Consider the following 13,557-nt stretch of genomic DNA (forward strand, 5'->3'; position numbering starts at 1 on the left):
CGGTCCATATAGTCGAAATAGGGCTCCATTTTATATTTACTATTTTAAATGGAACTTGATTGTTTGTTTTGTATCAACACCCGACCCTTCCACTTCTACAATTAAGGACGATAGAAAAAACATTGTGAAACCCACAGGTAGAGGTAGATGGGGACCAATTACCATGGTTACCACTCCACCTACTTTGGATGATGCAATCTTGACCGCTACAGGAGTCTCCGGCCTTTCTAACAACTGGCTCTTGTTGACTGAGGAAGCGGCAAGGGTGACTCATCAGAGTTGTGTGGTTTGTATGGGGGCACGGCCATTGCTTCGCATTATCCCTGCCGCCATTACGCCAGAATGCTTCCTGTCTGTCATGAAACATGACAACCCTTCCGCCAATTGTACACTATGGGACGTAATTCATCCCTTGGTTACTAAGGTAACTAAGAAACCAATTTTTTCCTATCAGGTGGCTAGAGCTAACTTTACCTGTGTTAATCTCACGAAAGGTCTACCATTGTTGGGTATGGTACCTGTTGGATGGTGTCGGTTTATCTATACGCCTAATGCTGAGTTTAAACCTGTTTCCAGGGCTGATGTCTGGTGGTGGTGTGGAGGCGTTCGTCTGTTTGATGGACTGCCTGGAAATGCCACAGGCACCTGTGCACTAGTCTCTCTTTTGCTACCAATTTCTGTGTATCCAACAGGTGTTCAGGAGCTGGTGACCCATGTGTCTGACTTAATTCCTACCAGGACCAGGCGCGCTGTGGGCCCTACTCATGGGGACCCAACCTACATTGATGCAATTGGGGTCCCTAGGGGGTACCAGATGAGTATAAATTGATTGACCAAGTAGCCGCAGGTTTTGAATCTTCATTTTGCTGGTGGTGCACGATTAATAAAAATGTTGACAGAATCAATTATGTCCATTTTAATGTTCAAAAATTAGGCAATTGGACACAACAAGGTTTTGAGGCGGTACATGGCCAGTTGGCTGCGACCTCTCTCATGGCTTTCCAAAATCGTATTGCTGTCGACATGCTCCTGGCTGAAAAAGGAGGAGTATGTGCTATGTTTGGTGAACAATGTTGTACCTTTATTCCCAACAATACAGCCACAGATGGCAGCTTGACTGTCGCCCTGGAAGGGTTACGAACTCTTAATGGCAAAATGAAGAGCCACTCAGGGGTGGATACTTCAATGTGGGACTCTTGGATGGATGCGTTTGGTAAATATAAAACGCTAGTTTCTTCTATACTTGTATCCATCTCTGTTTTTGCTGCAATTCTAGTGCTTTGTGGATGCTGTTGCATTCCATGCATACGGACGCTGACAACCAGGATTATAACCACCGCTATTGATCCACATCCTGCAGATAACGGTCAGATGTTTCCCTTTGCTTGCTATTGACGATGCTGACCAAGGATATCTGGATGATGAATAGCATTTAAGCTTTTGTCACGTCTCTTGTGAGACGTGAAGAGGGGGAATGTAAAACTTTATCTTCTGATAAAGTTTTCCCTATTTTGCCAATTGCAGCATTTAAGCTTTTGTCACGTCTCTTGTGAGACGTGAAGAGGGGGAATGTAAAACTTTATCTTCTGATAAAGTTTTCCCTATTTTGCCAATTGCACTATTAGCTTGTGTCACGTCTCTTGTGAGACGTGAAGAGGGGGAATTAAAACTTTATCTTCTGATAAAGTTTTCCCTATTTTGCCAAATTGCAGCATTTAAGCTTTTTGTCACGTCTCTTGTGTGACGTGAAGAGGGGGAATCAAAACTTTATCTTCTGATAAAGTTTTCCCTATTTTGCCAATTACACTGTTAGCTTGTGTCACGTCTTAAGTTTTCCTTCTTTACTGTTACTTGGTCACGTCTCTGGGGAGACGTGAAGAGAGGGATTTGTCGTAGTAAATATATAATGTTATATCTTGGTCTGACTAAAATCTTGTGCATGACCCATTTTGTGTTGGGCCTTTGTATTCAATACAATGCACAAAAGACTTCTATCTTGTCAGCCTTATCAGCAGGTGGCTAAGGACAACACCCACGCCATAGGTCTCTCAGTTCTTCCAACTCACGAGTTCTTGCTCTGAGGACACACACACACACACCCCCACACACACACACACACACACACACACACACACACATACACACACACACACACACACACACACACACACATACACACACACACACACACACACACACACACACACACACACACACACACACAAAAATCCCCTTCTCTTAGGCTGAACATCTGAAGACAGAGAACCCGACTCAGAGCCAATGCAACAGTGACACTAGCCTGGAGGTGACCTCGCCCAACTCATCAGGACCAATCAGAAGATCAGAACTGCTAGATTCAACCTACTTCATTTTATTGTATAAAATGTCAGCACACAATGTTTAGGGGCTCTCGCTCAGATATCTCCCTACGAGATTGACGAACGGGTCCGTGCACGCTATTTACAGATATCCTTACCTCTGAATAAACTGCCTTATATTATACAATTATCCACCTTGTCCGAAAGTCTCTACTTGGTCTCCGTTCTCCAGTAAACTTGTGATCATCAACACCTGTCAAGCAGCAGAAGGGCACATTTGCCAATGCACTGTTAGCTGATAATGTTTACTTTGCAAGCTACCGGTAGAAACGTTGTACAGTTGGCTAAACATAGTGGTAAGCAGACCTAATGTACCTTTTTCTCCAACCAACGTAGGCCTACCTAGCGATGTTAGCTAACATTATCCCCTTTTCAACATTGTTTTTAAGCGTGTTTAATAATGATTGCTGCTGACAGGCATGATGAGCAACATCGGTTGGTTGACCACGTCAAATTGGCTAGCTAGTAAATAACTAGCCCAAAGGCCGGCAGATGGTGATTAGTGATCTGGTATTGATGTTTTCATCTTACCGTCCAAACGCATTGTATGTAGCCTTCAATGAACTCGTATCCCCCGTGGAACGGTTCGTAGCCAAAACATTCTCCATTCAGGCTGCAAAGGCATCGATTTTCTCCTTAACTAGATTTAATGGCGAGAAGTCTGAAAAAAACTGGGAAGATATGCGTACTTTCTTTATGAAACACCATTTTCCATCACCATGCTAGTGGTACAATGCGTTTGGACGGTAAGATGGAAATTACTTAATATCGCCATCTGCCAGCCTTTGGGCTAGCTAATAACAGATCATGTCAATATGGCTAATTAGCAAGTTAACTTTCAGGGCATAAACTAGATGGCTATATCCAAATATTGTTTGATTTGCTTGCCATCTACAGTGGCCATGACAGTAGTCCGACTGACAACTTTACCAGGATGAGAACATGCCGATGTCAAGCTCTTTCCAAAAGCCTAATCTCTGATGGAGCAAGCTAAATGGCACATGTTGTTTGCTTAGCTAGCTAGCTACATGCCAAATGAAAAGGCTACCCTCATCTATCTGAAAGTGCATGATCAATTTATGTTTACTGATCATGAAAAGCATGCAGTTACTTGATGTATAACTCTGATGATAGAGCTAAATGTGGAATAATCGGAAATGTGAAGTTCTGACTATACTCTTCAAGAGGTGATGATACTAAAAGCAAATAATTATAACATTTATTTAACAATCCCTTGAAAACGGCACATAGCTGTCAATGGTTGTAGTGGAGCTGGGCATCTCCAAATCGAACGCTCTGCACTGTATTGTGTTGTTTTATTGATAACGACCTATTGATAAACCTGTAGTGTGCACACTGTACCTATGTAAGGACACAGCCTAAGAGAGCAAATTAATTACTAAACCACTGTTTAATGGACTATGTGCTTCCTTTAAAGGTTCCATTTACAATCATGCTGCAGATGAAATGATTAAGCACAGAGGACACCAGCTGGTAAGACTGGGCTACTGGGAGTCTGGGACAAAGATAAATGAGAGAGGTGAACAGTAGTTGAAGGTGAAACCACGGTATGTAGCAAGCATTGTGCCTCATGGGGTGAATCAAGTTTCAAGTTTTAATGTCACATGCACAAGTACAATGAAATGCCTTTCTTGCAAGCTCTAAACCCAACAATGCAGTGATCAATATCAATGTAGTACTAAAAAATAACATAAGGTAGAACAAAAACACACAAGAAATAAAAATAAGAAGAACACGAGAAAGTAAGAATATACAGGGTCAGTTCCAATACCATATTTACAATGTACAGGTATACTGGAGTGATAGAGGTAGAAGTGGAGGCTCCTTAGAATAGGAAGGGGAGTGAATTTTATAAAAATTAAAATAGTTAAACATTAAAAAAGTTATAGTTTTTAGATACAACTATACTAAATATATTCACGTCACCAAATAATGTATTAAAACACAGTGTTTTGCAATGAAGGTCTACAGTAGCCTTAGCAGCACTCTGTAGGGTAGCACCATGGTGTAGCCGAAGGACAGCTAGCTTCTGTCCTCCTCTGGGTACACTGACTTCAATACAAAACCTAGGAGGTTTATGGTTCTCACCCCCATCCATAGACTTACAGTTAATTATGACAACTTCTGGAGGACATCCTCCAACCTATCAGAGCTCAGCATGAACTGACATGTTGTTCACCCAATCGAAGAATCAGATAATATGAATCTAGTGCTGAAAGCATAAGCTACAGTAGAGCTAGCTAGCACTGCAGTGCATAAAATTTACATTTACATTTACATTTACATTTTAGTCATTTAGCAGACGCTCTTATCCAGAGCGACTTACAGGAGCAATTAGGGTTAAGTGCCTTGCTCAAGGGCACATTTACGTCATTTAGCAGACGCTCTTATCCAGAGCGACTACAAATTGGTGCATTCACCCTATAGCCAGTGGGATAACCACTTTACAATTATACTTTTTTTTTTTTGGGGGGGGGGGGGTAGAAGGATTACTTTATCCTATCCCAGGTGTTCCTTAAAGAGGTGAGTAGTTGACTCAAAGAGAGAGAAAGACAGTTGAACTGTTTTGAACAAATTAATTTATTCAAAAATTAAGGAAAAGCAAGAGAGAGAGAGGGAGCTATGATTGTAGCGGGTTTACTAACGCATTAGTTCTAGTAGTTCACGTTGACTATGACCTGACAATGATGTAGGCTGTGTAGTAGTTAGCGGTCATGATATGAAGGCTTGGCTTGAAAAGGTTTTTTCACCTGGTCACAGACAGCTGATGTGTTGTGCACTGATGTCCACAAGCAAAGGGAAAAGGTGAGAGGAGGATAATATTTGTGAGAAGGAATTATATATACAACGAGCAAAGTGATCATGCTGTTTTTATGTGGCTGCTATAAAAGTGAACTGTGTTTGCGTGTGATATGGGGTGTATACAGTGGGGGAAAAAAGTATTTATTCAGCCACCAATTGTGCAAGTTCTCCCACTTAAAAAGACGAGAGAGGCCTGTAATTTTCATCATAGGTACATGTCAACTATGACAGACAAATTGAGAAAAAAATATCCAGAAAATCACATTGTAGGATTTTTTATGAATTTATTTGCAAATTATGGTGGAAAATAAGTATTTGGTCACCTACAAACAAGCAAGATTTCTGGCTCTCACAGACCTGTAACTTCTTCTTTAAGAGGCTCCTCTGTCCTCCACTCGTTACCTGTATTAATGGCACCTGTTTGAACTTGTTATCAGTATAAAAGACACCTGTCCACAACCTCAAACAGTCACACTCCAAACTCCACTATGGCCAAGACCAAAGAGCTGTCAAAGGACACCAGAAACAAAATTGTAGACCTGCACCAGGCTGGGAAGACTGAATCTGCAATATGTAAGCAGCTTGGTTTGAAGAAATCAACTGTGGGAGCAATTATTAGGAAATGGAAGACATACAAGACCACTGATAATCTCCCTCGATCTGGGGCTCCACGCAAGGTCTCACCCCGTGGGGTCAAAATGATCACAAGAACGGTGAGCAAAAATCTCAGAACCACACGGGGGGACCTAGTGAATGACCTGCAGAGAGCTGGGACCAAAGTAACAAAGCCTACCATCAGTAACACACTACGCCGCCAGGGACTCAAATCCTGCAGAGTCAGACGTGTCCCCCTGCTTAAGCCAGTACATGTCCAGGCCCGTCTGAAGTTTGCTAGAGTGCATTTGGATGATCCAGAAGAGGATTGGGAGAATGTCATGGTCAGATGAAACCAAAATAGAACTTTTTGGTAAAAACTCAACTCGTCGTGTTTGGAGGACAAAGAATGCTGAGTTGCATCCAAAGAACACCATACCTACTGTGAAGCATGGGGGTGGAAACATCATGCTTTGGGGCTGTTTTTCTGCAAAGGGACCAGGACGACTGATCCGTGTAAAGGAAAGAATGAATGGGGCCATGTATCGTGAGATTTTGAGTGAAAACCTCCTTCCATCAGCAAGGGCATTGAAGATGAAACGTGGCTGGGTCTTTCAGCATGACAATGATCCCAAACACACCGCCCGGGCAACGAAGGAGTGGCTTCGTAAGAAGCATTTCAAGGTCCTGGAGTGGCCTAGCCAGCCTCCAGATCTCAACCCCATAGAAAATCTTTGGAGGGAGTTGAAAGTCCGTGTTGCCCAGCGACAGCCCCAAAACATCACTGCTCTAGAGGAGATCTGCATGGAGGAATGGGCCAAAATACCAGCAACAGTGTGTGAAAACCTTGTGAAGACTTACAGAAAATGTTTGACCTGTGTCATTGCCAACAAAGGGTATATAACAAAGTATTGAGAAACTTTTGTTATTGACCAAATACTTATTTTCCACCATAATTTGCAAATAAATTCATAAAAAATCCTACAATGTGATTTTCTGGAAAAAAAATTCTCATTTTGTCTGTCATAGTTGACGTGTACCTATGATGAAAATTACAGGCCTCTCTCATCTTTTTAAGTGGGAGAACTTGCACAATTGGTGGCTGACTAAATACTTTTTTCCCCCACTGTACATTCTGCCGATTCGGTTTAAAAATGTTTCTTAAACGGAAGCAAACAGAACGAAACGGGGATAAAGATACCGGAATTTGCCCAATAGAAACTATAATTTACAACAGTTGGACTAATGATTATACCCTAGATCAGCTAGATGCAGGCAAACGTGTGCAAGGCGGTATTGAATGTGTAACTGTTTTTCTCCTTGATTACTCAAAATTCTCTCGACCTGTGCACCTACGTTGTAAGCTTTCATTCATAGGCTAGGTTGTAGCAACCTCATGATGGATACAGGGAAAATTTGTATGTAGTAGCCTAAACCTATTAATGTTACATTCAGCTGGGTGAATGGAATATGAATGACGGTCATCCAATATGCTATAATAGAAATAAGGCCATGCTCATTAAAAAAATAATCATCCTCCCTCATCTTAAACGGCACCGACCGCCACTGAGCGGTAGATATGTATAGGGTGACTAAGCATCAGGATGTATGATAAACAGAGTAGCAGCAGTGTAAATTAAGATTGTATGTGAGTGTGTGTGTGTAGTCATTCTAAATGTATGTGCATGTCATTTGTGTTTTAGAGTGTCAGTGTGCGTGAGTGTGTAAAGTCCTGTGAGTGTGCATAGAGACAGTGCACAAATAAAAATAAATACAAGGGTCAACTCAGATAGTCTGTGTAGCCATTTTGTTAGCTGTTTAGCAGTCTTATGGCATGGGGATAGAAGCTGTTCAGGAGCCTGTTGGTGTCAGACTTGATGCACCGGTACAGCTTGCCATGCAGAAGCAGAGAGAACAGTCTATGGCTTGGGTGGCTGGAGTCTTTAACGATTTTCTGGCCCTTCTTTTAACAAGGCCTGATAAAGAGGTCCTGGATGGCAGGGAGCTCGGCCCCAGTGATGTACTGGGCTGTCTCCACCACCCTCTGTAGCTCCATGCGATCGAAGGCGGTGCTGTTGCCATACCAAGCAGTGATGCAGCCAGTCAAGATGCTCTCAGTGGTGCAGCTATAAAACGTTTTGAGGGCCCATGTCAAACTTTTTAACCTCCTGAGGGGGACGAGGCGCTGTCATGCCTTCTTCATGACTGTGTGCGTATGTGTGGACCATTTAAGTCCTTAGTGATTTGGACACCGAGGAACTTGAAGCTCTCGAACCGCTCCACTGCAGCCCTGTAAGTGTGGATGGGGGCGTGCTCGCCCCCCCGTTTCCTGAAGTCCACAATCAGCTTCTTGGTCTTGCTTGAGGGAGAGGTTGTTGTCCCGGCACTACACTGCCAGGTCACTGACCTCCTCCATGTAGGTTGTCTCATCGTCGCCGGTGATCAGGCCTACCACTGTCATGTCGTCAGCAAACTTGAGGATGGTGGTGGAGTCGTGTGTGGCCACGCTGTCGTGGGTGAACAGGGAGTATAGGAGGGGCTCTAGTGTGGAGTGCAATTGAGATTGCGTCGTCTATGGATCTGTTGGGGCAGTATGAAAATTGGAGTGGGTCTAGGGTGTCTGGGAGGATGGTCAGCTAAAATCAGCTAAATTGTTGCGCAGATCAGCTCAATGGAAGTACTCTGAAAAGTCCTCGTCTTCAATTATCTGTGGATGAGCTGTTGAAAATGAGGTCCTGACTCTCAGTGGTCATTAAAAATCGTGTGGCCAGAATATGGGTGTTAACCCCGGTGCCCTGGCCCAGCTACATTCCCAATATGGCTGCTTATCCTACCAATGGCTACTCAATCTCAGCTTCCAATTGTCTCATTCAGTCACTCTCCTGTCCCTCTTCCCCAGAACCTGACATTCACCATATTCTGTTTCTAACTAAAGTTGATTTGTTTGGTACTCCATCACACTACCAAACACTGTGGCACTAATGACCATTTAATGTCAGCTAAGTGCAGGAGTTTCTGAAGTTGTACCAGCGCCATAAAATCAGACATTCTTAAGTCACGCTCTGGGCCTCTCCCACGGGGCGTGATTTCTCACATTTGGGTGCAGAACCGTGACAAATACGTGACAACTGACGTTGATCCGCCTTGACTTTCTGTCAGGACGTGATTGAGGCATCATGGGACAACAGTGCAACTTGGACTCAGGGGTAGACGTAACATAGTAACTGTAAATCTGTCTCCCTCCATTTAGTATGATATGTTGTGTTTTGTATGGTATGTATGAATTTGTGGATGTCCATCATCCATTTCATATGATATGTTACGAATTACAATTCGTATGATATGTTGCAAATTCCAATTTGTACAATATGTTACGAATTTGCAATGCGTATGATATGTTACATATTTATTTATTATTATATATATATATATAACACAAATGAAAATTATAAATATACTCTAAAAATTAAGAATTAACAAATTTGTAAAATATATTTACAAAAAAATTGTAAAGTGGCTGTCCCACTGGCTATCATAAGGTGAATGCACCAATTTGTAAGTCACTCTGGATAAGAGCGTCTGCTAAATGACGTAAATGTAAATGTATTTCAATTTGTTGTGGCTAATGCTAGCTAGGTGGCTAACGTTAGCTAGGCTAGGGGTTAGGAGTTAGGTTAAAGGATTAAGGTTAGGGGAATGGTTAGCAAACATGGAAAGTAGTTACAAAGTAGCTAATTAGCTAAAATGCTGAAGTTGTCCGTGATGACATTCGAACACAACATTTGGTTTGCTAGACGTTTGCGTTTTACGCTAACCTATCCACCCTCATTTTGTTTTTGCCTTAAGTAACCTTGTCTTATGTAACCATACCAAACGTAACATATCATACTAAGTTAAGTGTCCCGGATTTACATTTACTATGTTATGTCTAGTCTATGAGACCAGGCTGAAGAGTGAGGTACTTATGGGACCCCTTTCCTGCTGGATCCCCATGGAATTATTTAGATATGAACATATTCAAACTGGGTAACACTGACAGTATATTCATGCTCAATGTAGTACTTTAGATCTGCACCAACTCATTTACACGTTTTCAAAGTCAGTCAGTATCAATATCATGATGGGTGGTGTCAGGTATGAAGTCTATTATTGTATCTAGAGGGAGTTAATTAACCTCTTAAGTAAATGCCACCACTTCAGCCACCATTACATTTGGACAACTGGTAAAAAACAAAGCATGAGCCACATACAGACTGTACATAGACATTAGAGTAAAGTAACATGCTCTACTGTTTGCCATTCTCTCCAAGTACAACAGGCAGCAGCTAGCCACCAATATATTACCAAGTCTAATCACATCCTCTCAAACCAGGCACTGTCTCCCTGTTTCCCTGTGGGATGCTGGGATTTCAAAGTCAAGATAACGTGGACCAAACTGGATTCTAATTAAAGTTGACATCAGGTTCCTCTCCCGGCTCCTCCAGCTTTCATCTAAATCATTCATGCTGAGAACGCCGAGGCCGCCACGCCATTTGGGCTCCATCAATGATTAAAGACTTGATCAAGCAAACAAAAACAATAACACATTAAACAGCACCAGATGTGTGATTTAAAAGCCCCTAGATTGTAATCTTTAAAAAATGTACTGACGTCAAATGAGTCATGTATGAATCATACTAACAGTATACCAGGAGATGTTGACTCATAGCATTATTCACTCAACATATTATCGTTAAGCGTTTGTGTAACAAATGCTGCTGTATGTCATCATGTCATGACGTTAATTTGGTAGTAATCTAATGCACTGATTCATTCCCATGAATTATACATATAGCATGTTCGGTAATAACATACGTATACAGTATAGCGATTAGAATGAAGGTCAGGCAAAGTGATATTTCAAAATATTTTTTAAAATACATTGATTATATTTTGTGAAATTGCTACAATGATAAATCTACAGGGTTACGCTTTGTGAAGTATATATTTTTGCAAAACATACCAGACTGACGCTTATCAATGATATCATGTTGACAAGGTAGTGTTTTCAGTGGTGACCTGCTGTGAGCCCACAGCCTGGAACCTGGGATGCTTTGACATGTGTTGAAACTGACACTGACAATGTGTTATGTGTTGTGGGCCTGTCTCTCAGTGACCTTGTACACTCAGTGTACCTTACAGAAACATTACCCAGCTGATGTTCAGGAAGCAAAACTTTTAAACATACAGTTTTTCCCTTGTAAAGGAACCATCAGAATACAAAGGTTAATTAAATAATTGTTGAATTGTAAAATGCATGTTTTAAAAGATTTTACAAAATGGATTAAATCTGTGAGAAGGGGTGATAATATTATGGTAACACTGGGGCATACAAAGCTACAATAGTTACACAGTGCATAAGGACATTGTGTTTAATGCTAGAACAACATGGAAGAATGTGAAATGTCACCACATGCCTTGTACTGTCTGGATGACATGAAATAGGCAGTGTCTGAGTCTTTTTGTGCTGTGGGTTATTTTATTTTCTCTGCTGTGAGCTCACCATGTTGACTTTAATAGAGTGTGACAGTAAATTACAATTACCCATATGCAAGATACTTTCAAAATAGTTCAGGGAATTAGGCTGCCCTGATATGACCGTTGCTTTATAAATCATAGTGTATTTTACATATTAAATCATGTTAACTGCAGAAATGTTCATACATACTATTCGATATAATTAACATCAGACACAGCACGATGAAAAAAGGGAGAAAGACTGTATACTACGGTTTTATGTACTTGATTACAAGTAGCTACACAATATGTATCAATCTGCCTGTGCATACAGCCAAGAGGCATAGAAATACTGTACATGCATTATGAATGAATTATACACAGGTAGATTAACTAACATTAATGTTAGTCTGATTAATATTATATTCATTAAAATCTCTAATTATGTTAAATGTAATTCAAATTCTAGACATCATGCACAAGACAAGACAAATGGAACAAATCTTTGAGCCATGACCAAATTGCAGGGTGATTTTAATTTCTGCCTCACCAGGCAAAACACGCACACAGACACACAGACACAGCGTAATAATGGTCATATTTATCATATTCACACTTTATTAATTAGCCGTGTCATCTCTAGGTTACTAAGAGAAGGTTGTGATGAATAAATTAGGAACATAAATAATTGTGAACTGTTAATGTTGAGTAGGGGAGTGGGGTAAGTTGAGCCAAAGGGGTAAGTTGAGCCACCCTTGTTTCTAGTAAACCATACACAAAATGAATCATTTGACCAAATATTTAGGAAAAGGTCGTCATTTCATGGAGTCTGTGAAGGAAGAAAACACATGGAAAAAGTGGTAAGCAAGTAGGTCCAGAAAGCAGATTTGAAATAAGTAAAATTAATGTATTGTGTTAGAGGTTTCATGATGCTTGTATCTAAACCAACTACTAGATATTTTAAGATTGTTCTATACATCAGTTGGTGTCTCAATATGAGGTCCTAAACCAAGCATGAAAGTGCATCCTTGTAGTTGTGTGGGCTAATATATTCAACTGGTTTGCCTTGGGGTAAGTTTAGCAAATTGAAGTGTTGTGATGAGGTGTGAATGACGCGCAGGAGGTAAAACACTGAAATCCAGAGTTTATTCAGTGTACATGAATAAAGCGCAGCAAGCGCCAAAACGAAACTAGCACAAGGGAAAAATCCACCTCGGCTACATACAACGAAAGAGTAGCTCAACCGAGCTACTCACTCTCACAATGAACAATCACTCACAAAGGACAAGGGGGCAGAGGGAACACTTATACACAGACTAATGAGGGAATTAGTACCAGGTGTGTGTGATTGACAAGACAAGACAAGATAAATGGAGTGATGATAAATGGAGCGGTAGTGGCTAGTAAGCCTGTGACGATGAACGCCGAAACCTGCCCGAGCAAGGAAGAGGGGCAGCCCCGGCTGAATTCGTGACAAGTGTTTTCTTCCAAGGCATAATGCAAGGCATTATCGCTGGGATGTGAGGTAACAACTGGGCCTGGCCTATGCTATAAGTGTTTTAAAAAGTACAAAGTGTTTGTTAGGTGTTACGCCTGTGTTAAAAGATAGTTAAAATGATTAAAATACAAAAATAGTTATTGTGATTGTGTTGAATTGTGTTTGGGAAATAAAGATGGACATGGTTTTAAAAAGGTAGTGGTAATATTTCATTCAGTACAGAAATGTATAGGCGGCTTAACTTACCCTGTCCCGAGGCTAAATTTAACCCATACCCGGGGTCAGTTGTGCCAAGAGACCACTTTTTTTGGACAAGCTATGTTTTCAAAACTGTAATGTTGTCACGACTTCCACTGAGGCTGCCTCCCCTCCTTGTTCGGGCAGGTTTCTGCGTCACCGGCTTACTAGCTACTGCCGATCCATTTATCATCACTCCATTTGTCTTGTCTTCAATCACACACACCTGGTCCTTATTCCCTCATTAGTCATTGTATAAGTGTTCCCTCTGCTTCCTTGTCTGTGTGGGTGATTGTTTATTGTGGAGGTTAGTGAAGCTCGTGTATTTTGTATCGAAGGAAGTATTTCCTGTGTGCCTTGTATTTTCCAGTGCGCCTGTTTTGTGCCCTGGTGTGTGTTTGACGCATTTCTGCATAAACCTGTATTTTGCGGATTAAAGCCTGTGTTTCTGTGATTTACCCTCCTGCGCCTGACTCCTTCAACACCACCTCATCACAAATGTTTACATGAATTCTGATTATTTCCAGGGAT

The sequence above is a fragment of the Coregonus clupeaformis genome, chromosome 30 (genome assembly GCF_020615455.1).
Source record: "Coregonus clupeaformis isolate EN_2021a chromosome 30, ASM2061545v1, whole genome shotgun sequence".
Lineage (NCBI taxonomy): Eukaryota > Metazoa > Chordata > Actinopteri > Salmoniformes > Salmonidae > Coregonus > Coregonus clupeaformis.